Source organism: Meleagris gallopavo, chromosome 2 (genome assembly GCF_000146605.3).
Source record: "Meleagris gallopavo isolate NT-WF06-2002-E0010 breed Aviagen turkey brand Nicholas breeding stock chromosome 2, Turkey_5.1, whole genome shotgun sequence".
NCBI classification, from domain to species: Eukaryota; Metazoa; Chordata; class Aves; order Galliformes; family Phasianidae; genus Meleagris; species Meleagris gallopavo.
The window spans coordinates 46705412-46728261 of record NC_015012.2 but is presented as its reverse complement, the minus strand read 5'-3'; the positions used below and the strand labels follow the sequence as shown (position 1 = coordinate 46728261).

The 22850-nt window shown below is 39.5% G+C and overlaps 1 protein-coding gene across 1 annotated transcript in view; it reads right to left on the bottom strand.

Annotated features, from left to right (window-relative positions):
• UST (uronyl 2-sulfotransferase) overlaps positions 1-22850 on the bottom strand; it is a gene marked incomplete at its 5' end in the record, with an annotated part of 157817 nt that overhangs the window by 134752 nt on the left and 215 nt on the right. The gene's annotated exons all lie outside the window — the stretch shown is intronic.

The window sequence follows — 22850 nt, the reverse complement described above, 5'->3', positions numbered from 1 at the left end:
TGCTGCCTCCTAACATTTACATCTAAATCCAGAGATAAAGTTAAGAACAAACACAAGTAAATATGGTTTACGTATTCTTAAATTTAGTCTATATACAGTTAATCTCCAAATCTCACCAAGTAAAGCTGCAAGTTTATTCATTCTGTTTCAGTTTGCCACTGCTAATTCCTTTACTTAGGATGGGAAAAGAGGACCCACACTTAGGAGTGCTTTAGGACCGATACAGCACACCACCTTTGTCAACCTCTGCATCCCCGTGGTCTCAGCCATAGCTTGCAGGTTCACTGCAATACATGATGACTTTTCTTCACACACCCACAAAAAACTAACGTAAACTCATGGCATAATGTGCAATGCTGGCTGTCCACCCACCAGCAGCCATGGCCCAGAGCAAAAGTGGAAGCCTGCAGTTGATTCATGATTTATTAGAGAAGGCAATGGGAACTTTGACTTTGTGCACAGCTGAGGTAGGATTTGGTAGGACTGATTGAAAATCTTCTGGCTGACAAGACACAAAGCCCTTGTTTACTGACAGGGCCTTCAAGCCATTTTCAATGCTAATGTATTCAACACCGCAAGAGCTATACGCAGTCTACAATGGCATCTCCTTTCATTCTGCAATGGTCAGTCCAGGTGATTCAGTATTTACTTAGCTCATGCAATTCAGCATCTCAACAGGTATTTCTGACTATGCTATTCCTAAGGCAGTCACAAGCATGAACAAAATTCACAGCCAAGCCCCAAACACACAAACCATTGGTGCAACTCAAGGAAAGCTGACTCACAGCCCTCCCACAGCTTCCAGTTCTGCAGGAGATGCTCACCAAGCAATATGAACAGGACACAGCCAAAGACATTTCTACAGTATGTCCAGAACAACACTCTTCCTGCATCTGCTGTTTTTCAAATATTCATATTTTTTCCAGCTGTTCAGTATTACCAGAAGCTTTTATACAAAAAATTGTATTATGTTCTTGATATCATTTCACATAACCAAAGAACTTCCTAATCTGCCGACGGCATACATATCAAAGGAATTATCAGGTTTCCAGAAAGTCAGAAGAAAACTGAGTCCAAGCATAGACAAAACACAGGAAATATGACAGTTCCAGAGCTCAGAAGCAACAGAAAAAAATTACAAATGGAAATATGAAACAGCACAATTCATTATAAAATCCTTAAAACTTCATTTTGCTACTACCCGATTGTCTTCCTCTTTTCCTCAGCTTTGATTGTATGACACCACCATCAACACCACACTTGCCATTAAAACAATTTTAAACATTTTTCACTAAAAAATCTAAAATTGGCCATTAAATATCAGGCTTTTTTTTCCCCCCATCTGCTATTAGAATAAAAAGAAAGATGCATCTTATGTAGTTATGGAATAAATGTCACATGAGATAAAATTAAAACAAAATAATTAGCTTTGTGCCCTCCATAACTATTTCTTCCTAATTTTCTTAACTGTGAGACATTGCAAAACAAATGTTATTGCAACCAACAAAAATGATGGTAATCAAAATCAAATTTACACTGAGTACTATCTTTGTCCCAAACTACCTTACCCAATCACACAAGAATTACTGAGGATACTATCAATTGAAAAAGACCTTCAACTATAATTACACTGATGCATTATAATGTTCACAGAAGACATTACTAAACTCAGACGCCTATTTTTCTGCCTTTGAAGTATTTGTCACCACAGACCACTCTCACGCTAGTCCTTCATCAATTGGGGAAAATACATTTTGCTGTCTCATCCAATTTGTGCTCCAGATGACAGTCAGTGCTGAAGGTTATTCTTCTGAGTAGAGACTGAGGTGCTGGACACCAGGGCAGCAAGGAGAGGCTGATGCTGCCTTCCATCTTCCCTGCACGGAAAGACGCTGCAGGAGTAAAGCACAAGCAGACAGATCCTGGCTGCTATCAGAGTCCTTCAAAACCAGTGTATACCACCCTTTGCATGTTTGGCAGTAGCACCCAAGTTTCTAAAACATCAAAGGAGTTGCAATTGCTACACCGGTCAGAATCACTAGGTGCTCTGCAAAAAACAAGACACCATTTACCCCTGTGAGGTGTAAACCCTACACAGGCAGCTATCCAGAACTTTGAAACACAAATCTAAAAACACTTTATTTCATAATCAGAAATTAAGATAAGCCACACTCAAATGTTCTCCAGCATGACAAATTATACTGTGACAGAAAATTCCACCATTTCACCTTTTCTAAATTGCAATGTATTGTCTGAAACAGAGCTAGCAGTAAATGATTGTGCTTTTGACGTGGAGCATGTAAAGTTTTAGCTTATTTTTGTAGAGTTCAGAAAAAATCATTTGTATCCTGTGGCATCTGGAACAGAACACACAATAGCAATGGAGACAAAACACTAACAGTTGTCAGTAGTAACTGATGCATGTAATACTACACAAAAACATTGGAGCCACTTAAAATCACCCTGGGAACTCAGATTTTATGGCAATATTAAATTTATATTCACTAGAAGATTGTTAGTCAAGAGCTTCTAGCTTGTAAAAGAGGTTGTATGGAAAGTTTAACAACATCTCAATGAGATACAAAATAATACCTCATACACAATGCACACAAAAAGCTGTGTGAATGTACTTCACATTTATCACTCTTTATATTTCAAATCTGTCTTATACTGTAAATTCTTATAGTCACAACTTATCCTTCTGTTTTAAAGCCACTCTTATGTAGATTCAGTCACAGTCTCAACTGAAATTTAACACTCACTGTTTGCTCCTTACTTAAACACATCCTGCAACACAGAAGACCACCAAGTAAAAGTACATTATTAGGTCAATGCCACCAACTCAACAACAGTTTACATGGGTGGATAGTGATAGGACAAGGGGGAATGGTTTTAAACTAAGACAGAGAAGGTTTAGGTTGGATATAAAGAGGAAGTTTTTCACACCACAGAGGGCGGTGGAGCACTGGAAAGTTTGCCCAAGGAGGTTATGGATGCTCCATCTCTGGAGGCATTCAAGGCCAGGCTGGATGTGGCTCTGGGCAGCCTGGTCTGATGGTTGGTGACCCTGCACATAGCAGGAGGGCTGAAACTAGATGATCATTGTGGTCCTTTTCAACCCAGACCACTCTATCTAGTATTCTTATTCATCTGAGTGAGCAAAGCACATGGTCTTTTTTGGTCAACGCACATTAACATAATAACCTCAAGGATGCTGACTGCAGAGTACTGTACCTGCAATCCTCATCTCAGGGACAGAGACATTGACCATGTACCATAGAAACATGGAAGGAGTGTAAGAACCAAAAAGAAGAGAGAAAAGCAGGATGCAGTTAGTCTTAAAGCCAGCATACTGTTAGACTCACTTAGTGTAAAAATAAATAAATAAGTAAGTAAAAATCCTTTACTCTAAATCTCACATTAAAAAAAAAACTTACTTACATATGCAAAATGACCCCCCAGAATGTATAATTCTAGACTGGAAGAAACATAAAAATCCAACAAAACAGAGCAAGTGAGGCGAGCACTGCTGTGTGGGAGCTATGCTGTTTTTCAGAGCGCAGCTGTTCCCTCTCTCGGCTCTGTTTGTGCAGTAGCTGGCAGCTACCACCGACTGCATTTTTCTGCAAGAAAGAGAATGATTTTGATGCAAGTCCAATAGTAAAGCAGAGGTCATTTCTTCTCTTTAAATCATGGGGTTTTCTTGACTAAAAGTTGTGTCAGCCATGTGATGACAATCACAATATTTTTAAAATTGTATAGGACACAGCGATATACATTTTCTGAAAGTAAGATTCAAATGGACATTTAAGTTCTTTCTTTAACAGATTAGCAAAAGAGATATTCAGAAATTCCTGCAGTTTCAAATGTTCCTCATTGAAGCTTAAAACACTGCAACCCTTCCAAATAGCAGCAATTGCCTGCATGCTTCTAGACACTTGTTCCTGAGGTGTACAGAATGGCACATGGAAAGAAACAAATGTAAAAATCTGAGTAATTTTCTTCTTTCACCCTGCAGCAATAAAAGGTTTCCTCTTTGTAAATTCTTCTCTATCCGGATCAAAGTTGATATTTATTGACATTTACATTATGTATTTAATAATAATGAACAACTCCTATACTACTTCCTCTTTCTGATCTCAAGCCTTCCTTTTACACTATTGGTGTTGGGTTTTTAGCTTTGGTTTCTGATAGATACTCTTTCTACAACCTTGCTCTGATAATTTACATTTCCAACTTCATTTATTCTCTCTTCAGTTTGCAAGGAAGTAACTCAAAGAAAACTTCTAAGTGTGCTACTTGTAAGAACAAGAAATCACACAGTCATTTTCCCAAACAATAAGTGACAGTGTAAAGTATTAACGCGTTTTTTTTTCTTTTTTATCAAAGATACAGTGTGTACAATTATCTGCAACTAACAGAAACGGGGCACACCCCCGTACACCCAATCTCATAGCACAAGGCTTGATGGCCATTCCATGATGAAAACAGGAGCAGTTTTCTGCTCCCGACCAATGAACTTGCTCATGTTTGAGTGCTAAGAATGATTAGTAATGGAAGCCGATGATTTTTCAAAAAGTAAGTTATTTTACTAAGTATGTCAATTGAAATTATATTAGGTAACTTTTTCTTGGAGCTGTGCATGTGAGAACTAAAAATGACTGATTTAATTGAACACATACATCACAGGCATTTCTTAGTGTAGGCAGTTCATCAATCTAAGTTGCTCTGCCTTACCCTACGAGGTATGAATGTTTAACACTCTTTGGTCAAAGTACTGTTCCTCCACCATAAAAATTCACTTTCTTCTCCTTTGTGCCCAAATATATGTTTCTTATATCAATCATTTACTTATAATATCATTTTACTGTATCATGTATATTACATGATATTATACAAACACATCACTATGTTACAGACTGTTATCTTTGTTTGTTTGTTTTTGCTATTGCTTATACTTCTGCCTCTGGAAGATGAGGTAGACTTGAAATGCAAATACAGTCGATGAAGAATGCTGACTGCCAGCACATCATAGAATTGCCATCTCACAAAGGGATGAGAAACAGCTCTTATCCAAAGGTTATTTAAGGAAAATTTCCTATTCCTTCCAACAGTGCATATAGTTCTACAGAGCAACAAAGTGCAACATTGTGAAAGCGGCATTTGAGACAAGCATGATAAAGCAGGATTCACTTTATAGTATCAAATGCAGATTCACTACAGTATCAACACTTATCTGTATTCCCACTCCTGCTATTCCTGCTGCTTTTTTTCTTTCTCAAAGCTGACACTCATTAGCTTTGAATGACCACTGGAAAGTACTGCAGTCTTTCTTCCCTCTTAAGGACGCTCACCCACCTCTTGCTTGCAGTCTCTATGCTAGCATACATTAACAATTTCACTCAGTCAAGTTTACATCAAAGAATGAGCTGAAAGGGCAATGAAACAGCTGAAATGCTTTTCATTTATTTCTTAAGCAAGCCAACCCACCACACTAATAGAAACCAGAGAGATCTTTCACATGGCCTGCAACTCACAGTGCACATAACCACTCCCAGAGAAATAAAGCATTTGACAATTTTAAGTGAAAACAGCATATGCCTATTATCTGAGAATTGCTGCCCAGTGGGCAATCTAGTGGGGAGACATACAGAGAAAACAAAGCCTCTTAAAAGAGTAAAGTACTTAATATCTGTTTAAAAGGAAAACTTCACAGGAAAGACTACAGTGTAGTAAACCATTTGACAAAAGGAAGAGAGGAAAAGAAAAAAAAAAATCACTGAAATGGAACTAATTATAGGTCTCAATCCTATCATTTGAATTATTCAAATAAATTCTTTCTCAGCATGCAGTGTCTGTGTGTGCACTGAGTTTCTGCAAAGATACCATGACCTAACTTGATAAAACAACAGTGGTTCTTTTAATCGTGATGCTTTAAGAGATTTCCTTTAAAACTTGCTCGAGATCTTTCAACCATTGAACTAGATCTAGCTAACACACATGACTACAGGAGGGCTAAAGGAAAAGGGATGCAAAAGTACTCAAACTGATCTTCCTTAACTCCAGGAAACAAAGTACTGAAAAAGGGGAAAAAAGAAAAAATATCAAAAAATCAAAAAAAAACAACCAACAAGAAAAATTCCTTCAGACAAGAATGCTTGCTAGTGCCAAATATGAACGTCATGTATGTGCTGAAGGAAATCTCAGAATATTACTGCTAATCTCAGAAAATAAATTAACACAATAGCAATTCCTCTCTCAATCCACATGTAATTTTAAACGAAGCTTGCTGTAATTTCTTTTAAATTAAACTATAATTGAAAAAATTCTTTGTTTTTGTCTCCTTAAACTTTGACCCCCATCCTTGGCTCACCCACCTGAATTTGATCCAATCTGCAAGAGGTATCGCTCTCATTGAAACAAGCCTGCTTCAATATTTTTCGCTTGCAAAGGCACGGTATAATTTCTTTTGTGACTGAATCACACTGGTGTCAGAGTAACAAAAACAAGCAGGCTTGATTCTGCCTAACCACAGCTAAGAGACTGAAGCATCACATCTTCTGAAGTTAATACATCCTAGAGGCACAATGGATTTACTGTTCTACTTCCCTGTTCTTAGAAATTGCTCTCCTACTGACCCAAGAGGAAAAAGCAAACAAAGTGAGATGTAAATGGGAGAAAAGCACTGTGCTGAAAGAGGTGAAAGATAACTGGAATCACACAAGAGCATTCCCTTCCCATTATAATCATATTTACATCTTTTCTTAAATTCCCTATTTACTGTTCTCCCTTCACACTCAGACATGCTCTCTAGGACTTTTTTGCTGCTATGGAAGAGCTTTGCAAAATACATACAAACGCTAATTAAACTATATTTCTAAAATGTTCTACTAACAGTAGGTCTAAATCACTTTATTTTACCTCAGGCGCAAGGCCAACGGACATTTAACTGTATATTAAAATGTAAGAGCAAAATTATTACTATTTTCCATTAATCACTAGTTATATCTTTCTTTGAGTATGATACAATGTGAGCAGAAAAACTACCTGCCCTTATAAGAAGTCCCTCCCCAGCTTTCCTGTTGGTCACTATAAGGTCCCTGGAGCCTTCTCCTCTCCAGGCCCCAGCTCTAACAGCCAGCCTCCGTATGGAAGGCACTCCAGCCCTCTGATCATCTTCGTGGCTCTCCTCTGAACCTGCTTCAACAGCTTGATGTTCCCCTTGTGTTGGGGGGCCCCAGAACTGGACACAGTACTCCAGGCTGGGTCTGATGACAGCAGAGCAGGGGGCAGAATGATCTTCCCTCAACTTGCTGATCACGCTCTTCTTGGTGCGACCCAGGATACAGTTGGCCTTCTGGGCTGCAAGCACACATTGCTGGCTCATCAACCAACATCCCCAAATCCTTCTTCTCAGAGCTGCTCTCAAGCCATTCACTGCCCATCCTGTATCTGTGGTTGGGGTTGCCCCAACCCAGGTGCAGGACTCATTTTCCCTTTTCTTCCTTTTGCTGCTGCTGTGCCTATAGAAGCCCTTCTTGTTCCCTACCCTTCATGTATTTTGCTAGATTCAAACTCAGGTGGGCTTTAGCTTCACTAACCCCATTCCTGCATTCTTGAGCAGTGTATCTTACAAAAATATCTACTTATGAAAATGAAATTTGGATGAAAATATGAACTTTCAAAAATATCTTTTAAGAAGTATAGTGAAACATTTTAAAGGAGCCAGACATGCTTACTGCTGTTGAAGCTCCTTAATTCCAAGAAAGCACCCGAAAAAATCAAAGATAATTTAGAAAAAAAATAATCCAAGTTACTTCCAACAGACTTCAGACCAATTTCTTCATAGGTGCGTTAGTAAAGACATTCAAGACAATCTGGCCATTTTGTGTTGAGAATCTGCATGAAGCTGATCCCAATACTTTTGATAGTATTCCGCCTACTACATTATTTAACCCTTCTTACGCACAAAACTTAACTTCTTCAATCTTTGTTTAATGTCAGCTATCTATTACCAGTGAGATGTAGAAGATAGATGACCAACCATTTTTCACCTGAAAATATTTTTATTCCATATATGCATTCCAAATTCATTTTATAAATTAGAAGGAGGGCACAAATACTGACCACCATGTAGCAAGGTAAGGAGGAAAGCACATGTTTAAACAATGCATTGCACATGCATCCTTTTCACACTGATTAAGCTGGGCATAACAAAGAGTATTATCTTTTCAAATAAATTCTCACACACATCTTGTTTTTTCCATAAGGTGATTATATTTTATTTTTATTATGGAAAAAGTTCTGCAACACAGCACCTAAGCCTTCCACTATCTCTATATTCAAAAACACGCAGGAAAAAAGTTAATATTGAAGAAAAATGTAGCAGAGCTTCCTCCTGAAAAAGAAAATATGGCACTGCAGACTGAACTCCAAGTAAAACAAACTAAAGATAGAGTTGCATAAATAAAATAAATTCAATAATTAAATGTAAATTCTAAGAAATTTCAATATTTGCCAGTATAATAAACTTAGTTTGGTCACACAGCCCACGTTACTTCTAGTTAAAGAAAATAAACATTCAGCCCTACTGAACTGTAATTCTCAGCAATAACTTAACATTTGTGCCACAGACAGACTGAAATTGGTATAACTCACATAAGAGCTGTTAATGCAAGCTCTGGCTTTTTAGTTGCTTAACATACACTTTCCTGAGTCTAAGCTCCTTTTCTTTCCCAGACTTCTAAGCTGAAAAAGCAATTTTTTTTTTTTTTTTGGTCAAAGAAATTGCAATGCATTCAAAAGCACACAAAAGACCATTTCACAAATTTATACTTTATATAAACTGCTCTTTGTGGTTCACAAAGAAGTACAGCTGCAAGAGTCAGAACACATTAAGCCATACATTAGTGCTAACATCACTTTGTTAAAAGTATTTAAAAACACAGCAAAGGAAGAAAAGAGAAAAAAAATGCTTATTCTTTTGCTCTTCCTTGTTCCCCCTTCAAACCTCTTTCCAGTTGAGCAGGACCATTTTCCAGACAATAGGACCTGCACAGTATTGTAAGCATCTTGTGATAAGACAGAACACATACAGATACACACTAATAAACCTATCTAGTCATGTGGACTCAAAATCTTTGGTTCTGCCATCCAGCAAACATTCCCTGCCCCAGTATGCTAATAAAGCAAATAAAAGAGATTATTAATGCTTGGCCAGTGAGCAGGATCCTGTGCAGTCAGGGATCAGGAGTACAAATAGTCTACAGCAGAAGTGAAGCATGGATGTCTGAAGAAAGAGAAGAGTATAAACCATACTTGTGATGTTATTTATAGAGTATGAGTAAAGGAAATACTTTGAACCAGAGCCATGTGAGAATTGTAGAGCTAAACCTGGCAATTTTAACTCAAACGTAACTACATGTTGAATCAATCTGAGCTTCTTATTTTTTTGTTGTTAACCTTACACATAAAGGAAGAGTTCAAGATCACAAAAATGACATTTCAATCTTGAATTAGGATACAGCGTACCGGTGCATGTAAACAGAAATTTTTCATACTGTGCGAGTCAAAAGATGATCATCCAAAAGCTAAAAGCTACCACATAAACCATCCAGTCCATCTGCCTTAAAGTTTCATTAATTTTTTTTTATTATTATTATTATATTTTTTTTTTGCATGTGGCATGGTAATGACTCTTAGAATGAGAAAACAAACACTCTGGTCTTTTTTCCACATACAACGCAACAATTAATTCACATTACCTGTGAATTAAGGCAATTTGTGGATGCAAAATTTTAGCCAACTGGAGCCATAAGCATTAATAGGTAAAGCTTTCATGAAACTCTCATTGACTCTCCCACATTATGAGCTCCTTAGAATTAAAAACATTTCTGTCTTCAGCATAGATAAGGAAACATTACTGAAGATGAATATACAGCTTTTTAACTGTTGGCTCCAAAAAACAGCTGTTTTAACATCTACCTATGCCACAAGTACATTTTCCCAACAACAGCAGCAGTTTTGCTGAGTAAATTACACAGAAGTGTTGAAGATAGCTTCAAAAGGCAACAAGAAATAGGCCAACTAGCTCTTCAGTGGGAACAGGCTCTGTAACATGCCATTTATCACTTATCTGCTCCCCCAGTACTATTTCTGTCTCTTATTCAATCATTTTAAGCAGAATACATTAAAAGGTACGCCGTTCTAGCTTAAATAAGGAAAGAATCATTCAGCAACCTGTTCTTCTCTCACCCCATCTTTTTCTCACCCAGTTATCACTCTCTCCCACACACTTTCCCTTTATTTTGAGGGTCTTGAACCTGTTGTACAGCTCTGCAGTATCAGGCTTCTCCTGCCAATGGGAACAGGTTAAGCAAAGACTCTAAAAAGTTGCTGCTCGCAGACAGGAAAATGCATGTTACCATAAGTACACAAGTTGGGGGCTCTGCTAGGTAAAAGCTACTCCAGTTCAGCAGACTTGGCTTCCAACTCTCTCGAGCCTTTCTTTTCCTTTAAAAAGTCCCATCAGAAAACTAACTCCACTGCCTTTTAAGAATATAGATGTGAGAAGTATATACGTCCTGATACACACTTCATAGATCGCATCAACACAAATCACCACAAACAAGAGAGACAGGTTAAGTGCTGCAATAAAGGCAAGCAGAAGGGTTTCTGTATTGCTTTACATCAGTGCTTTCAGGCAAATCTCTGGCCTTCCAGGAATCCAGGAAATCATGGATCTATTCCCAACACTGCTGTTTACCAACCAAATGACACCAAGCAAGTTACATGCCCCCACTGCATGCCTCAAATATATATTTTTTAAGTGTTCATATTTAATTTCCTCTTTGAAGCACTGGATGGAAATTGCTATGTGAAGGCAAAAACAACCCCAAAAAGCTGTACTCTCATCAGTAGTCACAGAGAAAAAGAGAGAAGAGAACACGTGGCAGCTTCCTTGTCAAAGCTGTAAGATTTCTTGATCTATGACATGAAGCAATAAATTCTGAGGGCTTTTGTTTGTTTTTTTCATGAAATAAATGTGTCATTGATACAATAGCTCTATGCAAACAGTTTTAATTACAGAGTAGTGATAGAATGAACAAATCCACTTTGCTGGGACAGCTCTTACCTTGGGTACAGTTGAGCTAACACAGCCCCGACACACAAGCTTAGTAAGATTAATCAAGATTTTAGTAAGGGTTACTTCCTTCTTGCACCATGCATGGACAGTGCAAATGCCAGCATCAAGCCAAGCAGCACAGGATGCTGGAATAGGCAGGAAAGTCCACCAACCGATAGGGATCCCCACCACATAAAATTCATTGAACCCTTCACCGATGTTGTATGCTCACACTCTAGCCTGACATGCCTTACTCTTGAGCCAGTAAGCCACTGAACACCTCACCACAGTAATAAGATCCAATTACTGTCAATCTCAGCATTATTGGAGCTGAAGTCAGAAGGTGAAAGACACTATATGCAATACAAAAATCTTTCAGCTTCTAACATTCATAACCAAAACATTCCAGGGAAAAACTGAGGCTGTCAGCCGTTTCCACATAGCACAGTGCAGAAAGCAGAGACTGCTGAGCTACAAAGAATCCCAGAGCTTTTCCAAAGCTTGCCTTACTGATGAGACAAGAAGTATAAAATTCAAATGAGAGGAGGGAAATACAATAGGATTAATAGAATAAGGCTGTTTATCAGGAGATGATACAACTTATGCTAAATTTGACTGACTCGCCAGAAAAATTTTCCTGAATGGATGAAATTGATTGGTTTTGCTTATTATTAGTGCAGCAATGTGCAAAGCTTGCAGTTTGAGAAAGAAGCAGTTACTACTTCAACTTTCATTTAATCACACTTCTGAAAATGGATCCTTCACACACACAAAAAAAGCAGTAATATTGTTCAGTTTAACAATAACTTCAATCAGATAAAAAGTGATTCAAGAAATAAATAAGCAACAGAATACGCAAGCACCTGGTATCTACCTGGTATCTACTTGGATTGATTTCTCCCCCACATGTGCTGAAAAAAACTTCCTAGGAAGCCTGTACTTTTCAAAGGACATCCCTCTTACATTCCCAAAGTCATGCTCCCTTGTCTAGAAGGAGCACTATATTTCTCCCAGTACAAGGGAGACATGGACATAATGGAGAAAGCCTAGTGAAGAGCCATGGAGATGATGAAGGGATTGCAGCATCTCTCCTATGCGGAAAGGCTGAGAGAGCTGAGCCTGAAAGAGAAGGCTTGGGGGAGACTCATCAATGCAGATGTGATCTCCTGGTCTCAACCTGAAGAGAAGATGCAATGAAGATGGACTTGCAGCCTCTTTTTGGTGGTATTCAGTGCCAGGACAAGAGGCAATGGGAACTGGAACACAGGAGGTTTCCTCTGAACTTCAGACAGCACTTCTGCTGTCTGTGCAAGTGACAGAGAACTGGCTGCCCAGAGTGGCTGTGGGGTCTCTATTATTGCTACTATTCATTACTTATATACACTGCTACCTCTATCAGCCTGTTGCACAGATGCAGTGATTACCAAAATGACACAAGTGGACATAAAATCCAAACAAACAAAAGCACAAGGAACTACAAGTGGTAAAGTTTAGGCACTGCTAATTTGTTTTTATTCATAATTTACTTACTGTGATACCTTCCAACTGTCAACACAAAAGAATCTGTACATTTGTATGGGGAATTCTGTTAGGAAATACAATCAGCCGCACGTACTTAAAGATCTGTGAAGTCAGCAATTTCACAGCCTTTGCCTTAAAATATCTGTTACAACATTTTAGATTATATCACAATTATTTCTGAACACCTTTTTCATGGAATTGTAAGACTTACAGAGAAATAAACATATGTCATCAAATCCACTCATCCAGCAGTGACAGATATCCCCTGCAGAGCTATTTTTCCAGTGCTTTATGTAGTCCTTATTTAGAGGCACCGTAAGTAAGTGAGGTTTCCATGACCCACTGACATCAAGTGATCTATCAATCTAAAAATCTTATAACTTCCAGTCTCTTCTCTTTCCTCATCATCTTTTTGGAAACCTTCCACCAGTCATCAACCAATGCTTTTAAGTATAAATACGATGATGACTCAGATTCTCCCCACCAAACTTCACTTATTTCTCTGTGCACAAGTCAGGTACTTAGATGTCAGGTAGCCCTATTTATTCTTTGGAGTTACCTCACCCTCTCCCAGCTGACTCCAAGGGAACCTCTGAAATGAGAAATCCCGGCCTTATGAACAAGCTATTTTCAGTTAAATTTCATGTAACCTTTTCTGATAAGGCTATCTTTGTATCTTCTTCCCTCTGCCATTTCTCTTCCACTCAATGTCTTCTGGGCATGGTACTGTCCAACCTGAATGCAATTTCTACCTGTAAACTCGCCAAACTTGCTCAGAAGAGGTCTACAAACATCCTAGCTCTAAGACCTTTCTGTGTATTTCAAAACACACTGTAAGCATATTCCCTTGCTTTTACGAAGACAAAAGCATAGACAACTTGTGGGACATTTCCCCTAAAATCCTTACATATGATTTTCCAGACAGATTCAGATAGCCCTTTGCAAGATGTAGGTCAGACAAGAGAGGAAAGGAAGCTCCTAAGAAAAAAAAAGAAGCTCTGGAAGTCAGGAGTCACTAAATGTGGTCTGGTGTTGTACGTGAACAGATGAACAAAGAACCACTGAATCCCAACTCAAAGAGCTGCTATGTGTTAGCAGTCTGGTGACTTTCTACCAAACTACGTTATAATAAGTAAAAGTTGAACCAACCACTCATTTTCCCAGCACTAGTTTTTAAAATGAACACACACAAAAGCAAGAGCACTGAACCTTACTTCTCAGATCTGGCATACACGCTCTACTTCTTTACTCAAACCACCAAGGGCTCCGTGATCTTCACCCTCACCTCATGATTTCTTCTACCCCAAATCATTAAGTGTGACAGGAAGAAAGTTTTGGCAAGCACCCAAATGTCTGTTTTGAGAGCATTAGTATTAGAAATCCTAATACGTATCTAACCATTGTACTTCCACACTCACAAACAAAATCGAACATATATTTTCCGCACAATGGGGCCTGTGCTTCCCCCACTGCAGCTCTGAAAAGCAAGACAGTAAAATAAATTTCAGGCAAATAATTGCTCTCCATTTCCTATTGACCCCTCCATTCTCCAAACATCCTCTAACCCAGATTATAAAACAAAGGAAAACAAATGCCCTGTTATATAAACATAAGCTATATTTGAAAATCTACTTGCCTGGTCACCAATAATAATAGGAAAACTCTCCTTAGTGAAAAGTTGTGTGTCATCATTTTCCAGTGCTTTTGTTAGAAAGTTAAAAAAATAAAGAAACAAATACAACCAACCAACCAAAACAAAACAAAAACAAAAACAAAAACAAAAAAAAAAACAAAAACTAAAGAAATAAAAATTTTTGTTTATGCTTTTAAGCCATTGCTGCACCAGACAGATGAGACAAGAAACTTAGAGGCAAGAAACTCCATTGCCCACAGGTAATGACCAGCAGTGGGTGCTCAACCCTGGTACTTCCTGTCACCTTAATGGCAACAAGCTACAAATTAGTTCTCTAAGAAGAACTGATCCTACTTGCTTTATGCATCTATCACCAACCATAACGAATTGTTGTCACGGTTTTATGTTTACTGATTAGCAAGGGAGACTAGCTGAGAGTGGATACCTGAATCAGCAGATAATGTGTGGGATATGAGTCCTAGAGCAAGATCCAAGGAAGTATCTAATTCCCATTAATTTCAAAGCAATTCTCATCCCTTTCTTGACCTCATGGTACAAGCGATCAAACTCTGGATTCTTGTAAGCCTTGACTCCTAACTCCACTACCTCAACAGTAAAACAACACAGAGAGGCAGGCATGGGGATCTCCTGCCCACCTAATCCTTCATGAAATACAATCAAATTTGGAATGGCTGTGACTATATACGTTAAAAATTATCTGTCCTAAATAACAACAAGGTTTATTTTCTTAAGTGTGTTCATCCAAACTTGGATGAACACAGAGAGCAGCCATTTGCTCTGCTGGCTGTGCTTCATAGCAGCAGGAACACACAGGATTTCCTTTCATAGCTGTGATTTAGAGCTGTACTTGCAGGGGGTAAACAGCAGGTGCACAGTCACAACTTCCCAAAAAAGTATAGACACACTTCTTTTTCTAGTCCATGGGATATATATAAGTAAATTCTTAAAAATTACCTGCAAACCTCATCTTAATATAGAGGAATAGGTCCTACACCAAAATAACCATCAGCACTCTTCTTGAATGGGTTACTTCCCCACAATGTTAATACAGAGAGAAGGGCTCTGTGTCTCTTACATGTCTCAAAAAACTGGGGTTAATATCACACAAGAAAAAGCTCAAGTGATTTCAGAAACTCCAAACTCTTTCTACCCACAAAAATATTAGAAATATTTTTATTTTGTGATTAATATATATATTTTGAATGACAGGATCAAAAGAAGAGGTAGGAGCATGAATCAATTACCAGCTGGAAACAGAGGATAGACAAAGACAAAAGGATACGAGGACTAAAAGATGAAAAAGAGAGAGATGGAAAATAAAAAAGTGGTATTCTTTTTAATCTTTTTACCCTACTGTATTTTATTTCCTTCAGGCTTTTGTGCCAGAACTGTCCTATGATCTAATTTGACCTGGTCAACCATTTTAGACTGTTAACCACCAAAAAATCATGCCTCTCCATTATACTTTCATCATATGTTCCATTTACTGTCACTACCGATCCTGTCATACACTACTGATTTCAGAATAGCTTGTCTCAGGAATCAGTGCAGTAGAGCTAGGACAGATGTTAATCTCAAAGCATTTAAGTGATTTTTTTTCTTTTTAATCAGGCTTTACTTTCCCCATAGCTATGTGTTGAAGCTTTTGTATGAATTACTTTTGCTAGAGAGTCTCTTCTTTCTAACATCCTCTAATGCTTATCATTCTTTGTCAAATCCAAAGCAGAAGCAACTCTCTACCTCCCTAATTTCATACAAAAATACAAGAACCACTCCATCAATCACTTTTTTTCCTTCCCATGACAGCCACAGTTCTTTTGGTCTGTATATTCCCTGACAGCAAAAAAAAAGACTTGACATTCACCTGAGGTGAACACAGCTTGAAGAAACTATGCTTTTTTCTTTTATTTTTTGAAAACAAATTCTAAGCATCACCAAAAAGTAAAAGACTCAGTTACATTCCTCTGAACATGAAGTCTTTGATATGAGGGCATATATACAGAACTGTTATAAGCTGATGCCCTCTGATGCAACTGTGGGTAACAATTACAGCAATAACTCCTGAAGCAAAACGGCATAGACTGTACTAATGAACAGCAACGATACCCTTAGAAGAATAAAGCAGCTGGACCTCTAACTGCCTTCGCCTACACACAGCTGCCATCCAACACTATCTTAACGCTTTTGAAAACAGCCCAAATGCCTCAATGCCAAACAATAAAGATACTTGTGATAAATCCTACTAGGTATTTCTATGGCTACCGCGCTGCTGTAGTATCTGAGAATTCTACTAAACATGTATTTTTGTATGTCCTTTGGCAAAAGGGATTAAACAAAGATGGAATTAACATCCAACTTGTTCAAAGTCACATGAAGTGAAGTCATAACCAGGAACTGAAGTCTCATCCATCCCCCCACGTCCAAGTGTAGCATCCCATTTACTCAGCAGATGCATCCTCTGTAAGGTGTGTATATCTCTCTATCATATAATCTCAAAGTAAAACAAAACTAGATACATTTTGAAAAAAAACTGCAATAATATTCCCTATCATCAGAAAGTGAATTAATGGTTTCAAGGTCACAGACAAAGGTAAAAACATGAAACAAGTATACACACAGCTGCATAAACAACACCTGATTTCCAGACTCAAATTTAACTTGGAAAGCAGAAATAAATCTCTGAATAAATACTGTCCAGCCTTCCAGAGATATTTAGAATATCACCATCACATATTCACACAAGCTTAAACATTTTTTGCTACGACTTCATTGTACAGAGTTTTTAATGGCCAGGCAGAATAACATTCTGTGATTATGTAGTCCAGTGACCTCTACATCCTTTCAAAAGGAAAAGGCTCAAGTCAGTCATAAAACAAGGGGCATCTGCTTCTCTTTAGACTAGTTGACATCATTAAGTAGAACATTCTTAATCTTACAACTGAACAAGCACTGAATGATGAGCAAGTTATGCAGCCTTTTAACAAAGTCTCAGAGATGAAGTAAATCTTTTGTTTTGCAAAAAAGCTCATTTATAAGATGAACACTTAGCAGCCTATCTTGAAATACAAACTACTCTACTTCAAAACAAAAATACATACCACACCCACAAGAGCAAAATTAGTAAGTCCAAAGAGGACAGAAAACGCTATAAGGAAAGATATATATACAGCTACAGACTTGTCACTTTTGTTCAGAATCTCTCTTTTCAGGGCTTTAAGAAGCAATTTCTAAACTGAACTTTCAGTTACTTGTAATGTTATGGAATTTTAGAATGTAATAATTTCTAAGTGCAACGTGTTCTTAAAAAATCTACTGAAAAGCAGACAAAAATCGAAGCACTTACAAGTACTGAAGAGCTTTTTTGAGAACACTACACTACATGTTCTTGAAACGATGAGGAAAATAAAGTTGCCTATAAGAATATAACCAGGGCCTTGTTAAAAGCATATCCACTTAGGAAACAGGTATTGTGTAACACTGTAAAATAAGCTCCATCCATACAGGAGGCTGTCGTTCCTTGAGCGTTTCTCCTATTCAGATGTCTGATGGGCCTTCAAAATTGACAAGTTTGTGGAAAACCATACACATACTACATGAGTAAAAACTGGATGAGAGAACTCTTTTTGGCTATTAAAAAAAATAAATAAATCAGAATCAGTCTACCGACAGTGCAGCATGCTAGGTGCTTTAACTCTAAGAAAGCTTGCCTATTCTGAGTATTTCCATCATTCTGAGCTAAATTCTGAAGTTTCCATCATTGAGAAATAAATGAAATATTACTAGAAAAGGGGAAAAAAAAGCAACACTTTTTTCTTTCCCCTCCTATAGGTTAAAAACAAAACTCGTATTAAACACATATTGTCAGCCAGTTCTATTGTTTCCCTTGCTCTTCACTTTACATGTGAACAGGAAAAAGAAAGACACTTAATAAATAAGTAAATAACAAAACCCTACTGAAATAAAGCCAGTTCATACCACTTCAACGATTATTATTATTTTTTTTTTAATTTGGGCTTAGTTTAGAATAAGATTTCTGCTTCAATGTCTTCAAACACTCAGAAAGATTATCTCCTTCTGCTGCTTCCATTTGGCAGAATTATGGTGTATCCAAAACATAAACATAATTCCTGTTGTGACAACTTTAAGCCTACAATGCACATCTCTTGACCAAAACACTTGAGCACGTCTGACGGACTGAAGAGTGAGAGCAGGGAGCAATTCAGAGCTTGTTTAAAGAACACAACTGGACACTTTGTCTCACATAGGAAGCGCACAGCACAGGTCATTTCCACAGGCAATCAAACCCTGACATCAACCAGTGGACTTGTTGGCAGTCTCCCGGGGAGTTCAACAGGGGAAATGATTTAATTGACATGAACAACAACAACGTTTGCACTGCAAATACTAAAGATCAAAAGACTTTTTTCTTTTTATTGGCCATGAGAGGTCTGCTACCAGCCCTTGGAAATACTCATTTCTGTATTTTGAAGCATGTCTGTATCACAAGCCAAAGCTGGGAAGACTACAGCAGTGCAAAAACACGGCAGTTCCAGGGCAAAGGAGTCCCTGGTGCCTTCCCCAAAAGCCACGTGATTGTCCAAGATTTACAAGCTCTGTCCTACACATCTTGCAGAAGATTCTCCTCTTTCCTCCAGCTGCTGGCGCTGTGTTTGGAATAGCAAGCCAGAGTTACCTTGGCAGAATCAACAAGCAAGACCTCATAGATATTGTGTAAGTCCCAATACTCCAGTTTATTAGTGAAAAGCCTAGCGGTTTTTAAGCTTACTTATTTTTTGGAGCCCATAGAGGGTCCAGGACTGGTACACACCCTGACACAGTAAGTTTAAGCCTACTGGCAACAGACTTGCCTTTATGAAGTCTCTTCCAAAGATTCTTCAGAAATAACCGACTAACACCCAAGCCCCCACAGATTATACGCTTAAAACCAGAGCTCTACATCTCTCCCAGTGGCACAACTAAAGCATGAAACTTGACCCTGTTCTTGTGAACCACAGCCAGCAAGGACAGCGGAAATCGGCAGCATTCCAGAGGCCTTTTCCTATTAGAACTGTTATGAGCTTGAGTTCAGAACATGATAAATAAAGCACTACAGCCTCCTATCTTCTGATCTCCCCAATTTTCCCCATATGACTCTTCTAGACTCTTACAAAAGAGAAGAGATGGCAATGCAAAGCGGAAATACTGAATACAGCTATTTACCTCCCCATGCAAGCTGCATTCACATTTTTCCAACCATCCCCAATCAGTACAACATTCATGCACAAGGGGAGACAGGTATGGACAAAAAAACAGTGAGGACAAGAGTTACTAGTAGTTAGAATATTCTAAAAATACAGTCATCTGCCTCCCAAACACACTCTGCCCCACCAAAGGAAAGTTTAGAGAATTAGCAAATCTTTACTTAATTCATTTGAAAACAAACTAATTCCTTCTCCTCTCAGCTTATGATAAAGCCATAAGAACAAAATGAAAGCTGTTCAAGCCCACTGTTTTTTGCTCTGCCTACATTTTCCTTAAATCACACGCCGGTTCAACACAAGTGTGACTTCCATCCTGATCGCTATTGAAGTTTTGTGATGTTACAATGCAGGCAGGCTACTAACAACAGACAACCTGTAAGGGGAAATCTCTGTGCTGAGGAAAATCATGGAGCAGATCCTCTTGGGAGCTATGCTAAGGCACATGGAATAGAGGGAGGTGATATGGGATAATAGCATGGCTTCACCAAGGGTAGGTCCTATAGCCAACTTATGTCCTTGTGTCAACGGACAACGGAAGCGCCAGTAACGTCATCTATGTGGAATGCAGTGAGGCCTCTGACACAATTCCCCATAACACCCTTCCCTCCATACTGGAAAGATATGGGCTTGATGGATGGAAGGAACTGGTTGCAAGATCACACCTAGAAAGTGGCGGTCAATGGCTCAATGTCCAGATGAAGGTCAGTGACAGGGAGACCTGCTGGAGTGTGTCCAGAGGAGGGTCACAAAAATCAAATTATAGGTATACCTTTCATTGCAGGGGGGGTGGACTATACAACCTTTAAGGGTCCCTTCCAACTCACACCATTCTGTAATTCTGTAATGGTCTTTCAAGTTCTGAGGCAAGAAACAAGCATTCCCTGCAGAGTAACATAACTAACAGTGAACAGTGCACTGAAACTTGCAATGCAAATTTAAGAAAGTCAGACAAGATGACCCCCCAGACTATGAAGGCTGCAAAATAATTAAACAAGTAAATAAATTTTCCCCTTGGTCAATTCTCTCTCTTGGTTCTTGTAGCTTTAAAGGCAGTTGAAAGATTCATGCACTGCAAACACAGTTTGCAAACTGTTTCTTTCTGTTTGGGGACTTAAATCTTCACACCATAAATTGTGGCTTGGAAGTACTGGAAGGAAAGAGTTGCTTGTTCATTGGATCCGTGGCTTGAGGAGGAAAAAAACATTTAATCTTCTTTAATGTCATGAGACTTGACTAGTCAAGCTCTTGTATAAAAGCCATATATTTAGATTTTGGTGGTTAGCATGACCAGGTGTCTACTCCCTATTCCTCCAAGCTCTTCTATTAGTCCCCTAGAAGGCAACAAGCCTAATTGGTTACAAATATAAGGTTGACGAATTACCTTGCCAGTTGGATAAACCAAGGAGTATAGCACTGTTCTTGCAAAACCTACACTAAATAGAAAAATAAAATCTTAAACAATGTCAACGAAATGATCCTCTTTGTCAATCCAAAAGTAGCGGTATACCCAGGAAGTATAAAATAGCTTTAGAAAATAATGCTCAAATGTCTTAACCATAAACAACTCCTTTTCCAAAGAACACCACCTCCTTCCCCAATAGTTCCTCACATTTGGGCACATACACTAAGAGCTTTTCAGCACCTGATGAGCTCCTCCCAAAAATGGTCGAGTCCCAGTGTCTTCCAAACTGGCCACCCGCAGGCCTCAGAACGCTTTCCAGCAGAGACAGCTACAGTTCTTCAAGCAGCAGATCCCACTTTTACAGCCTGGATCCCTCAAGACCACAAACTGAGAAGCTGTCTAACACTGTGCTCCTTGCAAGCTATTTGTGCACAACAGCGTTCATCCTTGATGAAGATAAAATTTTAAAAATTGGCACCAACTTTGAGAAATAAGTATCTGTACTTGATCCAAATAAAACATTAATCAATTGTATGGAAAACCTACTTACACCTTGGTGGAAAATTTGTCTATTTCCTCTTTAGTGTAGGAATTTCTTCATAAGCAACACTAAATTAAGAAAAAGGCAGGCAGTAAAACCCAAGCCAAAATGGCAATACTCCGTTGTGTTTGGGAAGCAACATTCAAAGTGCTCCTTCTCCTGTTCTCACTTGAACCTCCATTCATGTTTTTATCCACTTTGAGCAGATCAACAGAGATGGACTGAAAGTGATTCCTGTTCACATGTTCCTCTCCTCTGACAAAATAGAGACAGCTTGACCTGAGGTGCCCAAGGCTTCAGCTACTGGAATTCTGGCAGGACAGGCCGACCTCACTGGGCTCCCTCACGTTGCATTTTTTTCCCTAATATCTATCTCATCAGCACTTGCTGTGTTGCAACGTGTGTCTGTTGCCTCTTGTCCCACTGCTGCGCTCCCAAGAGGAGCCTGGCTCTGCCCCTCCATGCCCTCAGCTGGTGACTGCCTGCTGGGCTCCTTTTCCCTTAAAGAAAAGCAGAGTTCGCATACACAGCTGCGCTCCCAGGACGTTCATAAAACACATGCAGACAAACGGATTTTCAGCTTACACTTCTGAAATACAAGTGCCGCGCTTTACTTTGCAATTGGGTTGCGAAGTAACCTCGACTCTTACGGACTGCCTTCGCGGACAATCAATACGGAGGAGCTAACGCGGTATAAACTGACACCGCAAGCTACCCCTAGCAATCCTCCCATCCGGAAAACCCCTCGGTTTTTGTTTCCTGTTTGAACCAGCCCGGCCACTAAGCGGTACTGACCTGACCTCGAGGAATCACCCTGCTTTCCACCACTCCCCGTCAGGCTGGAAAGTAACCCTCAGCGAGGCAGAAATCGGGCACGTAGCGAAACCCCGGTGCCATATGTCATTCGGTTTCTGTCCGACCGCTCCCGCACGCACCTGAGAGCGGCAGCCGCTCGCAGGACGCGCTACGCCCGGACTTCCCCGTTTGTAACCCGCGGGCACTGCGCGCAGCGCCCGTCCCGGCTCCGCAGCTCGGAACGGAGCTGGCGCGGCTTCCACAGCCGGAGATGCGTACGGCCGGCGGGCAAACAAAGGGGCATCCCCGGCCACAGAGCTGTTCCGGATTTAAGGAAGAGCCTCCAAGGAGCTCTACCTTACGTTAACTCGGGAGAGAACCCGCTCCCGCCGCACTCCTCCCGAGGGCCGCCTGCGAGTTGCCTCTTCGGACGTGCGGCGATGCGGGGCAGAGCCGTCGCCGGCGCTCCCCGCGCAGCCCCCGGAGCTCCGCCGCGCAGCCGGGCCGGGAGAGGAACGCGGAGAACCGCAACAAGTGGCCGCTCCGCCGCG